Raw genomic sequence first — 14,888 nt, 5'->3', positions numbered from 1 at the left:
GTAACCCCACTTTTAATCCCTTTTTACCCCATATTCATACCCATTGCCCATCCTCTAACAGAATCTCACTCAACCCTCCATTCTAATTCCCCTCACTCTTGTTCTTCCTCCCTGCTTAGAACCCCCTTCCCAAATCTGACAGGCCACAGCCTTCCCCATATTCAAATTCAATCAATCGATCAATCAATTGTATTTATTGAACATACTGTGTGTAAAGTACTGTGTACTAAGAACTTTGGAGAGTATAAGAGATGGTCGAGACACATTCCCTGCCCACACTGAGTTTACAGTCTACAGAGGGAGACTATAAAATCTGTAATTTATTCATGTTAATGTCTGTCTACCCCTCTGGAATGTAAGCTCATTGTGGGTCAGATAATATGTCTATTATTATATTGCACTCTCCCAACTGCTTAGTACAGTGCTTTGATTACAGTAAATGCTCAATAAATATGAATGATATATATATATATATATATGAATAATTTATGAATAAGGACATAAGTGCTGAGGGGCTGACCCGGGAGGGTAAATAATGCCAGGGTGATGCAGAAGAGAATGGGAGAAGAGGAAATGAGGGCTTAGTTGGGGGAAGCCCTCTTGAGGGAGAACTGATTTTAATAAGGCTTTGAAAGAGGGGAGAGGGAAGGTCTGACAGGTATGAAGAAGGAGGATTTTCCAATCTAGAGTCAGGACATGGGTGAGAAGTTGGCAGTGAGATACACGAGATTGAGGTACAGTGAGTATGTTTGCAGTAGAGAAGCAACATGCACAGGCTGGGTTGTAGTAGGAAATCAGGGAGGTAAAGTAGGAGGGAGCAAGATGATTGAGTGATTTAAGGCCTATGGGAAGGAATTTCTGTTTACAATCACTGGAGGTTCTTGAGGAATGGGAATACATGGACTAAAATACTTTTGTAGAAAAATGATACATGCAGCAGAGTAAAGTAATGACCTGAAGTAGGGAGAGACAAGAGACAGGAGGGTCTGTAAGGAGGCTGATGCAGTAATCAAGGTGGGATAGGAAAAGTGCTTGGATTAACGTGGCAGCATTATGGATGGAGAGAAAAGGGAGGGTTATAGCGGTTAGGTCCCCTCCTCTTTTATTAAAGAATTATTACAGCATTTATTATTATTGTGGTTAGCCCACAACAAGCTGCTTTTTTAATGACTGTGATCCTGTGAACAACAACAAGGAAGAGACTTTGCAAAGGCAATGTGTTCTACCTGAGGCAGGTGATTGCTGGCCTATGGGCAGGGGGTGGAACATGGAGGGAGGCGGGGCTTTATCTCCCTGTTCTACCCAGTAACAGGCCTGGACCAATTAATGACTGCCACATAGAGCCACAGCTGCCATACCTAAGGCAGATAAAAGGCAGTTGCTTTGGCACTTGTAGGGGTAGTTGGAGGTAGTGTGTAGAGGACCAGAAGAAGCATGCTGAGAGCAGTGGAAGGCAGCAGCACTTCGAAGCAAAAATAAGGTGCATTGGCAGAAAAGGCTTTGTTGACCACAGATTGGTAGTGGACCTTTGAGTATGGAGTGAGCGTATGTATGTGTCACTCCCTTGCATGTTGATAAAACTAAGTAAAAAACTTTTCACAGTAACCTTGGTGATGAGAGATGTGGTTTGACTTCTACTGCATGTCACTGAGGCTCCCCAGTCCAGGAAGGTCCTGGTTGGTACAAAGTGGGGATGGGGAGTTTATGACATACAAAAATATACAAGTCAGGCATTAGGTTTTCCTTAGGGAAGCAGTGTGGCATAGTAGGAAAAACCCAATGGGTCTGGGAATCAGGGGACCTAGGTTCTAGCCCTGATTCCATCCCATGCTTACTTTGTGACCTTGTGAAATTTCACTCAATCATATTTATTGAGTGCTTAGTGTGCATAGCACTGTACTAAGTGCTTAGGTGAGTAGAAGACAATAACAAAGAGATGTATTCCCTGCCCTCAACAAACTTACATTCCTACAGTTTCCTCATAAGGATTCAATATCTGTTAACCCTCCTACTTTCATTTTGAACTCCCTCTGGAACAGAGACTGTCTGATCTGATTATCTTGTCTATCCCAGCACTCATTACATAGGAAGCCCTTAAGCAATACCATCATTATTATTACTGCTCTTAGCCCAGAGCATACAAGGTAAAATAAATACTTTAAAACCCAAGTTCTTATTTAGCTACAGACTAACCTTAATTTTGATGTTGTCCTTAGCTTAACTTTAGTTATTAAAAGTTAGCAACATCCCCTTATCTTTCCTCTTTTTTAGAGGGCACTTAGGTTGGCTTCTTTGGTTCAGGAGACAAGGCAAGGAACTTCTCAATTTGAAGCAGGGAGGCAGAAAGTGTTCCCTGTTTTAGTATTTTAGGCCCCCTTTTCTTCCTTTTTGTCCCCATCTTTCCTTGTACTGTCCAGTCTTTTATTGAACCAGGAGCTCTGGGTTTCCAACTAGTTTCTCAGATGGTTTTGTTACCACCAACTATGAGTCATTCTCAATATCAAATCAAGACAAGATCACTAATGGAGTCCTGGAATGCAGTAAGTTTGCCAACAGCAAGGTAAGGCTCATCATAACATAGATTTGCTAGGCAAAAAATGTGAGAAAAATGGATAAAGCGGGATATCCAAGCAGCTCCTTTATGCTCAAATGAGGCACAAATGAGCAGAATAAATATTTTAAAGCGGCAGCCTCAAATAATGTTGTCTCTCAGGGGATTGTTTGGAGAAAATTGCAGAAGGCAGACTAACTTAATATAAGACACTCAGGAGAAGAGACAGTTCATAAAAGGGGACTTTGGGAATACTGGAATACTATTAATGTTAATTAAGCACTTACTATGTGAAAAACTCTGTACTAAATGTTGAGGAAGAGAGAAGCAGCTTGGCTCAGTGGAAAGAGCCCAGGCTTGGGAGTCAGAGGTCATGGGTTCTAATCCTGGCTCCGCCACTTGTCAGCTGTGTGACTTTGGGCAAGTCACTTAACTTCTCTGTGCCTCAGTTACCTCATCTGTAAAATGGGAATTAAGACTGTGAGCCCCACTGGGACAATCTGATCACCTTGTATCCTCCCCAGCAATTAGAACAGTGCTTCACACATGATAAGCACTTAAATGCCATCATTATTATTATTATTATTATTATGCAAGATAACCAGGTAGGATGCAGTCCCTGTCTCACATGGAGCTCCCAATATATAGGAAAGGGAATCCTCACTTTTCATATGAGAAACTAAGGCACAGAGAATTGAAGTGATTTGCCCAAGATCTCACACAGCAGGCTTGTGGTGGGTAGGGATTGGAACTCATGTCCTCCGATTCCAAAGCCTGGGCTCTTTTCACTGGGCCATGCCACATCTCCTGATAGTCGACAGGAGATTGGAAAATCATAATAATCATAAAATGTGGCAAAGCTTCCACGCAATCTTTATCCTTATATAGGACCACTCCTTCGGCAATGTTCAGCCTTATATACAAAAGATGGTTTCCTTTCTTCTCCCTATCTTCCTTATTCTTTGCTCTTCCCTGTCTTGTTTCACTCTGCCCTTAAGGTGACTTGACCAAAAAGATCCTGTGAGACTTTAGTCCAGACCCTGCTAGTTGCTGAATGTGGGGTAGTTTGTGCAGGGGCCCACTGGCCTATGGGTTCTGGCCACTGGAAATGAAATAGAGCAAGAGGTAATTAGAGGCCTTGCTGAAGAGTGTGTTGGTAATTGGCATTGTCAATTAAGACAGACATCTAGACTTTCTAAATGTGATGGGAGGGGACCCAGGCTTTAACAAAAATAGAATCAGCTACTCAGTCTGAAACTCTCTCCCTCTTCCCAGGGGAAGTTGGAGAAGGAGACAGGAAGAAAAGGAATCCTGAAAAGTTCATAGAGGTCTCTCTGCCCAGGGGGTACTCCCTCCACCTTCCACTCTGCCCCACCTTATGGAAGATGCTTGTTTTAGAAGGCTTCCAAAACCCTCCTGGATTTTCTACTGTGCATGAACCTTTCCAATTTTGTGACACTGCAGATTAGCCATTCCCTGAAAGAATGTTATATTGTTGACATCAAAGCATACCCTACTTTGCTCCAGCCACCACATGCTATTCTGATTGGGAATCTGCCACCATTCATCCACCCAGAGCATTTAAACCTGCATAACACCAAAAAGTAAGGTAAGATGAGCCACTTGGAGGCACCACAGCACATGTCTAAAGTGATTATCTTTTCTGTTCCAGATGAAAATAGAATTATGCTAAGGAAGCCTTGACCTAGTAAGGATTTCCTCTTTCTTTAGATTTGTCCTCCTTCCCTCCTTGTCTTTCCTCCTCGCTCATTTTTCAACTGAAAAAGATAAATGTGTTTATTCCTAACCTGTACCAGAACAGAGATGCAGGAAGTTTTGCTAATTCCTTCGCAAAGGCAGGGACAAAATAGACTGCAAGTCAGCTTTAGGTACCTTTAAACCAACTGAATGTGTCTTTTAGAGCTTCCCGATGGCTCTTCCTTAAGTCACTCTGATAGTGTAAATAGTGGCACTGACGTCAGTAGTCAGAGAAATCTCTGACTGAAAAACACTGAAATGCCTTTGACATTCCTCCACTGAGATGTCCTTGGAGGCAAGAGCTAGAAAAAGCAAAAACCACATCCCTTACCTGAGTTTTTTTTTAATAACTTTGAAAGAAAACTGCTTAAATGTGTCATTGCCAGGAGAGGACTCAGGGAATTTGGGCTTATTCCTAAGGCAAAGGGAACAGGTAAGAGGGGAGAAAAGGGTTGTGGTTTGATGAAAGAATGCAGGCCTAAGAGTTGGAAAACCTGGTTTCTAAGCCCATCCTCTACCACTTACAGCTATGTGACTTTGGGCCAGTAACTTAACTTCTCTCTGCTTCAGTTCCCTCATCTGTAAAATGGGAGAAAATACTTGTTCTTCCTCTTACTTAGACTGTGAGCCTCATGTGGGACCTGATTGTCTTATATCTCCCCATTTGGTCAGAACAGAACTTGGCACATAGTATGCATTTTACACCCCTCTCAGGGTCACTGGAGAGTTTCCAGTACTCTACCAGTCTTGGCTTCAGGAGGGAGTCAAGCAGAGGCCTACCCATACCGTTCCTAGCTTCGGCAGTGGCTAGCAAGTGGGAAGGCAATCTGCTACAAGTCAAAAGTCACCCATGTTGAGCAGCAGCAGTATGGAAGAGAGTTGAGGGTGGAGACTCGAGTTTACTGTGTGGAAGACGGCAATGGTAAACCACTTCCATATTTTTACCAAGAAAACTCTATGGATACACTTACCAGAATGATTGCAGATGGAGAGTGGGATGTTCTGGGAAAGATGTTTGGTGTTGCTGTGGGTCGGAAATGACTTGACAGCATAAGACAAGACAAGATGCACTTTACAAATACTATAATGATCAATTTTTACTAGGAAATTTAAAAATGGAGATGGAAGGGAGCCTTGCTAGGGGGCCAGAGAGGGTCTAAGTCAGGGCTGCTTAATAATTTAGTTATCTTTCTGTCAGAGGAGAGAAGAGGTCTCTCTAGAGTTCAAAATTGATCCTTTCTTATTGGTGGACTTCTCAGAAAAGTTCTCTCAGAGTTTTATTCTCCCTCCAAATACACTGTTTTAAGCACCTTATGGGAGTGGATGCATTTGGACAGAAGCATATTCTATATTTTGTGGCCACCGGTCCTTATGCATATCTTATCAGTATCAACAGTATTTATTGAGCATTTACTGTGTGCCGAGTACTGTACTCAGAACTTGGGGAACATATAAAAGACATAAATGCCCTTGAGGAGCTTGCAAATTAATAGGCTCATTATGGTAGGGGAATTAGTCCACAGCTAAGTGCCCTCAGTGGAGTAGAGCCTGCTATGCAGCTTTCTTAGACTATTCCCACTTTGACAGCATACTCCAGCTTACTCTTTTCTATCCCAATGCAAAGCCTCGATACAATTCTTCATCAGCACTATCTGAGAATGAGACAAGCTGCTAGCAAACCTATCCAGATATACCCAGGCTATGGCATGTCAATTCTAGATGGACATCATGTATGACTGATTACTGGGATTTGAGGCCTGAATGGAGCATGTGTTTGTGCGGAGATGGCCAAAGAGGCCTCCATGCTTTTGATGACATATTTAAACAGTGTGTCTTAGTGGAAAGAGCATGGGCTTGGGAGTCAGAGGTCATGGGTTCTAATCCCAGTTCCACCACTTGTCAGCTGTGTGACCTTGGGCAAGTCACTTAACTTCTCTGTGCCTCAGTTACCTCATCTGTAAAATAGGAATTAAGACTTTGAGCCACATGTGGGACAATCTGACTACCTTGCATCTACCCCAGTGCGTAGAACAGTGCTTGGCACATAGTAAGCGTTTAACAAATGCCATCATCATCATCATGATCATCCTGATCAACTCCAATGGAGTTATGCCAGCCCAGTCTTTGTAGGGGAGTGTGTTCAAGTTTAGTGAGTGGTGGGAACTGCTTTTGTAAGAATTCACTGAACAGGATTTATAAATCTATGGTGTTTGCTCAGAGTAAGAGAGGATCTCATTGCAGTAACAGGGTGGGTCTCTGCTCTCTACCAAATCTCTGACTTTGAAATGCAACATGGAAGTGTTCAAAGAGAAGATCAAAGTTAAAATGTATTTCTGGAGTTGAGTCAAGAGACTGTCACCTCAGGTATTAGAGCTGTCTCTGCCATCCTGATAGAATAACAGCCACTGGTGTTCAGGCTTTATTAAATTAAAGGAAGTGCTGAAGTCCCCCAGGTGTGAGTATTGCCCATACTCAAGCATTTGAGCATTCTTTTTCCACAGGTCAGGAGGGCAGCTATTAAATATTAAATTTCAATCATTACTGCCCTAGGTGTGCAGAATGGCACTGGCTGGACTCCCTATCCTTAACCAGTCCCCATGAGTCAGTCCCTGCTCCTGTTTGTAGTCTATTTACTTCTACCAGACTCAGACACCAAGTGCAGTTGAAGTCTATGTTGTGAAATCAATTGATCATGCAGGAGAGTTGTTAAACCATTAAGGCAATTGTTTTTTGCTCTTGAAAATAATGGAGTCTTGTGGCAGTGTGGAAGAGAGCAGAAGACCAGCCAGCTTCCTGAATTTAGTCTCCACCCACCCTGCCAACTCCCCTTTGAGTCCTAGTCAGTGTCCTCTTTGCTCCAAGTGAGGCTCTCCTTGTCTTTCTCCTTCCTGGGAAATGTCTGCAAAGTTTTAGCCATTTCAACCTGTAACTATTTGCCTGATATCTCTTAATGGGAGTAGTAGCCATCAGACTTCATGTTAATATGCTACTGAGAAAGTCAGAACCTCATTGGCACTTCAAATAGCATCCCAGTGTTCCAACTGCTGGGAACTGATCCATTTAGTCTCCCTGGCTATGTCCTAGAGGATACAAGCATTGTCCACCTGATTTAGGGCCCCTCCTGCTGATATCCTATGACCAACTTGTAGTAAACTTCAGTCACTTCGGAGGAAGACAGAAAATTCCTAGAAGACCCTTAATTAAGCAATACAGCATTCTCCCTCTTTCTACAAAATCTCCAAATTAAAGAGTTCTGGAAAAGCATGGTACAAAATCTCCAAGCCCATATTTTTCTCTAAGTCATCCTGGGGGATCCAGTTGACTTTGAGAAAAATGGAACCATTTAAAGAGTGCAGTAGATGTCTCCCGGCAGCAGTAAGAGTACAGGTAGTAAAGTTTGCCTGACAGGGGTGTTCCCAGTGGAAGGAGTAGGAAGGCTTTTACTGCATTCACGTACCTGTGTGTCTCCTCCAGGATGTGTGTTCTTGCCTTGGTTGTTATCATCATTGGTATTTATTGAGTGCAGAACACTGTATTAATCATTTATTATTATTGTATTTGTTAAACAATTACCAATTCAAGGACTGTTCTAAACATTGGGAAAGATACAAGTTCATCAGGTTGGATCCGGGCTCACTGTCTAAATAGGAGGGAGAGTAAACACTGAATTTTCATTTTACAGTTGGGGAAACTCAGGCATGGAAGAGGTAAGTGACTTGTCCAAAGTCAACAGTAAGCAACTGGCCGAGCCAGGATTTGAATTCATATCCTCTGACTCCCAGACCCATGCTCATTCCACTATTTTGCGTGTAGCTAGTCTCTTCCAAGAAGCTCCAAGTGCTTCATAGACTCACTGCCGCATGAGAATACATGACTTTTTGTGTAAAAAAAGTCCATGCTTGTTCTGCTATGGGGGAAACTCAGGGAAGTATAGGGTTTCTCACAAGCAAGGGACCTGGTTCCTAGAATAGAATCTGGAGAACTAGGGTCCTCATCCCTGCTCTAGCCATTGCTTTTCAGATATTAATTAGTTCACTTTTCTGTTCAAAAGGAAATATGGAACTGCTTCACTCCTTTCCACCGCACCATGCTTGCAGAGGTGCTGGAGCACAGAATTCCAGCATCTCTCCTACAGCTAAATCTTTCTTCTATCAGAATGCTTGAAAGGTGTGAACGATGGAGAAAATAAGAAGTAGAAGCTCCTCTAAGTCCAGAATGACAGCTGGTCAGTGCTTTACAGTGGTCCCAAGACTTGTCATCCGTCATATTTACTGAGCACTTATTGTGTAGAGAACACTGTACTAAGTGCTTGAGAGAGTAAACTATAACAGAGTGGTTAGACATGTTTCTTGCCCACAAGGAGCTTATAGTCAAGAGGAGGGGACAGCCATTAAAATAAATTATAGATATGTTCATAAGTGCTGCAGAGTTGAGGGTGGGGTGAATGAAAGATACAAATTAATATACAAGGGTCATTCAGAAGGGAGAAGAAGTAGGGAAAATGAAGGTTTAGTTGGGGAAGGCTTCTTGGAGGAGAAGTGACTGAAAAAGACTTTGAAAGTGAGGAGAGCAACCATCTATTGAATATGAAGGGGAAGGGAGTTGCAGGCTAGAGTCAGAACTTGGGCGAGGGGGTCGGTGGGGAAAAAGATGCATTCGAGGTAAATAGATTGGCATTAGAGGAGCAAAGTAAATGTACTGGGTGGAAGGAAGTCAGCGAGGTAACTTAGAAGGTGGCAAGGTGATTGACGGTAAGTACTTTCTGTTTTTAATGTGGAAGTGGATTGGCAACCACTGGAGGTTTCTTATGGAGTGGGAAGACAAGTTTGAGTGCTCTGCACAGCCTTACACTGTAAATATCTTGGGACTCAGCCCGTAATTGCTAGGACTACAGCACAACTCCCATGACTTTACCCACAGGCAGGCTAGAACCTCAGTTAAAGCAGGTTTCTCAGCAATTGGGTTAGTTAGAATTGCTAACAACCTAGCACCTGTCACTCAAGTGGAATCCAGCTGCCTCTCCACAGCTGCCTGGATTGAAAGGGAGATTCTTGACTGGTCCATTAGGTTTTAATTTTGGGCCAAGAAACTGATGGCAAGATTTACTTTTTACCTTTTCTGAATTATGAAGATCCAAATCCTGGTTGTCTAGTGCTGGCCAGGACACAGCAACACTGCCAAAACCAGCAGGCCGGAAGGATAGGATGTATCAGCTACCCATTGACCAGGAAAATAAGCCTTCCCAGAAAATCCTGGGCCGATTAGGGAGCCAGGTAGAGTTTCTTGAGAAAGGGGCAAAGGAGGAACAGACCGAGCAAAGGTCAGGGAAGGAGACTGGGGATAGGGCAGCAGAGCCTTATGAATTTATGACATAACCCACATTTATGTCTGGTGACCTGCCCCCCTCCACTTGCCTTTGGCGGGAGGCTGCAGCCTTGCTAGTTCATCTGCCCAGAAATCTTATTTTTCCTTTATGAAATAACAAGATGAAGGCCCAGACCTTTTCCCCCAGCTTCAGGGTTTTGTTAATTGGCTCCCCAGTAAAATACCGAAGAGCAGCCTGCCTGATAATGATTGTAAATGACAGAGACTATCAGGTTTACCTTGTGACATCCCCAGGGAACTTGCAGTCGGTTTAGTCTGAAATGCCTGTCAGCTGCTCAGATTCCTTTCTTCTCCATGTGTGGTGGCTGGACTCAAGCTGCAGTCTTTCAAAGCCAATTAGCGTGAAGGCTCCCCCAGCCTGCTTTCACTATTCCCTCTCCACTTCCTCACCCTTCCCCAGGGTCTTCCCACCCCACCTTTTATTCATCTCCCTGGTAGCCGAGTTTCAAATCAACATTCAGAACCTGCGTCATAATTACTCTCGGAGGTTTTGCATTTTCCTTAGCCCAATAGGAGGGCTGGCTTGGCTTTGCTAACAGATTTTTCTCTGGGTGATTTGAGTTTTTAACCCAGGTCCTCACTCTGCAATAGGGAATCTTTAATCTTGCATTTAATCTTTTACCTCCTTTGAGTTTGAGCTCTGAAAAACTCTGGTTAGGAAGGGGTGGTTTTCCATCTCTGGAGTTGACACGTATTACATGTGTTGGAATATGCTTCAGATGGAGGTTTCGCACAGTAGAAGGTAGATAGCAACCCACTCTGTGAATAGTCATTGGGGTTTGTGGATCTCTTATTTCTAAAGACACATAACCCAGTTCTACAGCTCTGGCTTTAGTCTAATACAACCATACTCTATATGGATTGTTGGATAAGTATAACTTTTGCCCCATCTCCCTCCTACCATTCCTGTTCAAATTCCTCCAACCGCTGACTTCACTTTCTCTCCTCCGACCCCTCTTTAATCTCCTGCAATCCAGCTTCCAACACCTCTACCCAACTGAAACTGCTCACTCCAAAATCACCAGTGACCTCCTCCTAGCTAAGTCTTATGCATTCTCCTCTGTCCTAATTCTCTTTGACCTAGCAGCAGCCTTTGACATTGTGGGCCAGCCCCTTCTTTTTGGAAACCCTATCAAACCTTGGTTTCTGTGACATTGTATTCTCTTGGTGGTTCTCCTACACACTAACTACTCATTACCAGTCTCTGCCTCTCACCTCCTAACTGGAGGCTCAGTTCTGGGTCACCTTCTATTCTTACTCTACACCTACTCCATTAGCTTCCCGCTCCTGCAGCTACAACTACCATCACCACATAGATGACTCCCAAACCTTAACACGTCCAAAAGCGAATTCCTCATCTTTCTCTCCCCAATCATCCTGACTTTCCCATCACTGTTTGACAACAGCATCATCCTTTGTGTCAGTAGTTGGTGACCTTGACATTATCCTTGATTACTCTCTCCTCCTTATTACATCAGCCTTCTCACTGAAGTGCCTGCCTCCAGCTTCTCCCCTCTCCAGTCAATTTTTCACTCAGCCTGTATCATTTATCCACCCCCCAACCAGAAAAAAAAAGTTCTGAGCACCTCCCACACACCTCAAAAACCTTCATTGGTTGCCCATCCATCTTCATAGTAAACAAAAACTCACTATCCACTTTGAGGCACTCTATCTGCTCAGCATGGCCTAGTGGCAAGAGCATGTGCTTGGGAGTCAGAGGACATGGGTTCTAATCCTGATGCTGTACTTGTCTGCTCTCTGACCTTGAGAAGGTCACTTCAATTCTCTGTGCCTCATATACCTTATCTGTAAAATGGGGTTTAAGACTGTGAGCCCCATGTGGGATAGAGATTGTGTCCAACCTGATTACCTTGTATCTACACCAGTGCTTAGAACAGTGCTTGGCACATAGTGAGTGCTTAGCAAATACCTTAATAATTATAATTATTACTATCATTGATCTTGTCCAACTAACAACCCAACCCTCATAGTTCACTCCTATAACACCAAACTACTTAATTTGCCTCAATCTCATCTCCCTCACTATCAACTCCCTGCTCAGGCCCACTCTTCTGCTTGGAGCTTCCTCCCCATTCATATCAGATAGATCACCACTCTCCCCATCTTCAAAACACTTCTAAAGTTGCATCTCCCCCAAGAGGCTTTACCTTACTAATACCTCTTACTCCCCCTATATTCTCTCCCTTCTGCCTCACCTATGCACGTGTCAGGACACCTAAAGACACTAGCACTCACCCCACCCCAACTTCCACAGCCCTAATGCCCATATCCTCATAGTCAGTTGCCACCCCTTCTTGAAATGTATTTTAATAGCTGTCTTTTCCACTGCATTGCAAGATTCCTGTGAGCAGGGATCATGTCTACTTTATAGTACTTTACAAGAGCTTAATACAGTGCTCAGCGTACAATAGGTACTCAAAAAATGCCCCAAAGCACTTAGGTTCATATCATTTTACTCTATTTCCCCATCTATAATTTATATAAATATCAGTCACTTCCTGTAAACTGTAAGGTCTTTTTAGACAGAGGGTATAAATCATCCCAAGGATTCAACTAATGCACCTCACCTTATGCAGAAGCCCTAAAAGCCCAACTGCCCTGTTAATTTCAGCCAAGCGTCTGTGTGTTCACTACCTGAGTGGACCAGTAGTAACCACCCAAGATAAGAACAGAGCTGTAGCCAGGGCTACAGACATGACATAGAAGTGGGATGGGCTTCTGAGTCCTGAGCATTTCAGAAATGTACAGGATACAGAATGGCAGTCAGGAAGTGGAATGCTTTCCTGGGACAAATGGATCCAGAACCTCTGGGCAGAGAACAGGCATCGTCAAGGCTTGGGATAAGAGTAGATAGATGCAACATTAAAACGGTACCCTTCATCTTTGTCTCTATCCCATCATGTTCTCCCATTTTGGCATGGGTACTACTGCTCATTCATTGGAGCAAACAGTGTAGCCAGCACTAGCCACTGGGCAACAATGGAAAAACCACCAGAACTGCTTGCACCAATCTTATAGGGGGCCCGAGCAAGCGGGCCCTGGTAGACTCCAGGTCTCCTCTTCCCCTGCCACATCCTTTCACCTGTGGCTGGATTCTGGGGGTGTTATCTTCTGTAGAAGCTTTGGGTTGCCCATTCAGAGAAGCTGCAGAGCAGCATGGGTTTCTGCTTTGCTTATGGCTCCTAAATGCACTTTATGCTCATTTCTGGAAAATGTCAGGCTGAGACAATTTCTAAACTACATTTCTCTACCCTCTAATTTGTCAGAAGTTGACTTTTGCAGGGTTATTCTAGAGTTTGTCTCTGGGTTTGGGTAAGTTTTATTGGTGTTTTATTTGCTAATTTGATGACCCCTTTCATAGCTCCAGGGTGAGACAAGTGTCACAAAGGATAAGGAAGACCAAATTCTCTTTCAGAAATCCAGGGTGTGCTCTGCCCTGCTACTGGTGCTGCCCTAGGATAAGTGACAGACCCTGTCATAATCGTGCTTGTTTTCAAACTTAGCTGTCTCTCATTTTTGAATACAATGGTACTGACAATTGAGATGTTGTCCACGCATGTGAGCATGACTGAAAAGATTGAAGCATGACCAACTTGCTCCTCTGCATTTTGAGCTTGTAGAGGTATATCCTTTCTGTGCTAACTCTTTGTCCCATAAAGGGCCTAACTCTGTTTGAACTGCCTCTTGATTTTCTTATGTGACCTTGGGTAAGTTATTTCTCTGTGCCTCAGTTTCCTCAGTTGTTAAATAGGAATTAAGACTATGAGCCCCATGTGAGACAACCTGATTACCTTATATCTCCCCCAGTACTTAGAACAGTGCTTGGCACATAGTAAGCACTTAACAAATACCATCATCATTAATTATTGATGATTATTCTTCCTTTCCTAGCAACTGTGAGACCCGTGGGGGACAGGAACTGTGTCCATCCTCACTATCTTGCACCTACCCCAACCCTTAGGATGTAGTAAGAGCTTTACAAAAGCTACAATGACATTGTAATTCTGGCTTGTGCATGTCCCCTTTGATTGTGCTCTTTTAATGGAAGAAATGTTGTTTGGTTTTCCTCCACAGCGTTTTCTAGATAAGTAGTGTAACCTAGTAGTCAGAGTTCAGGTTTGGGAGTCATAGGCAGCGTGGCTCAGTGGAAAGAGCCCAACCTTGGGAGTCAGAGGTCATGGGTTCGAATCCCAGCTCCGCCACTTGTCAGCTGTGTGACTGTGGGCAAGTCACTTAACTTCTCTGGGCCTAAGTTCCCTCATCTGTAAAATAGGGATTAACTGTGAGCCACACAAGGGACAACTTGATTACCCTGGATCTACCTCAGCGCTTAGAACAGTGCTCTGCCCATAGTAAGCGCTTAACAAATACCAGCATTATTATTATAAGCCCTGGGGTCTAATCACCACTCTACCACTTGTCTGCTATGTGATCTTGTGCAAGTCACTTCACTTCTCTCTGCCTCAGTTACCTCATCTGTAAAATGGAGATTAAGACTGTGAGCCCCAGGTTGGACATGGACTACCCTAGTGCTTAGAACAGTGACTGGCACATAGTAAGCACCTAACAAATTCCACTTAAAGAAATGGCCACCATGTTTGTACAGGCACTCATAGCCTGACTAGATGACTGGATCAGCCTCCTCCCTGGCTTCCCTGCTTTCAGGGTCTCACTTTTCCAGTTCATACTTTCTTCTGCTGCCTGGATCATTTTAATGAAATGTTATTCTGTAACCATATCTCCATGTCTCAGAAACTTCCAATAGCTTCTCATTCCTGTCCATATCAATCATCGTGGCCCAGTGAAAAGAACATGGGCTGGGAGTCAGTGAACATGGATTCTGATCCCAACTCTGCAAATTGTCTCCTGTGTGGCTTTGGCCAAGTCACTTCACTTCATTGTGTCTGTTACCTTATTCGGTAAAATGGGGATTAAAACTGTGAGGCCCATCTAGGACATGGGCTGTAGCCAACATAATTTCACTTGTATTTAGTGCTTAGTACACTGTCTGGCACATAGTAAGTGGTTAACAAACACAGTTTTTAAACAGTCAACTATAAACCCCCAACCAACAATCCAATTGGATTTAAGGGAAGCCTCTTACTTAGCCACTCTTTTCTTCCTCTACATCCCAGCTTGCACTCTTCATTCTCCTCAAACTAACCTACTCATT

The sequence above is a fragment of the Ornithorhynchus anatinus genome, chromosome 5 (genome assembly GCF_004115215.2).
Source record: "Ornithorhynchus anatinus isolate Pmale09 chromosome 5, mOrnAna1.pri.v4, whole genome shotgun sequence".
Classification (NCBI taxonomy): Eukaryota; Metazoa; Chordata; class Mammalia; order Monotremata; family Ornithorhynchidae; genus Ornithorhynchus; species Ornithorhynchus anatinus.
This window is presented reverse-complemented; position numbering follows the sequence as displayed.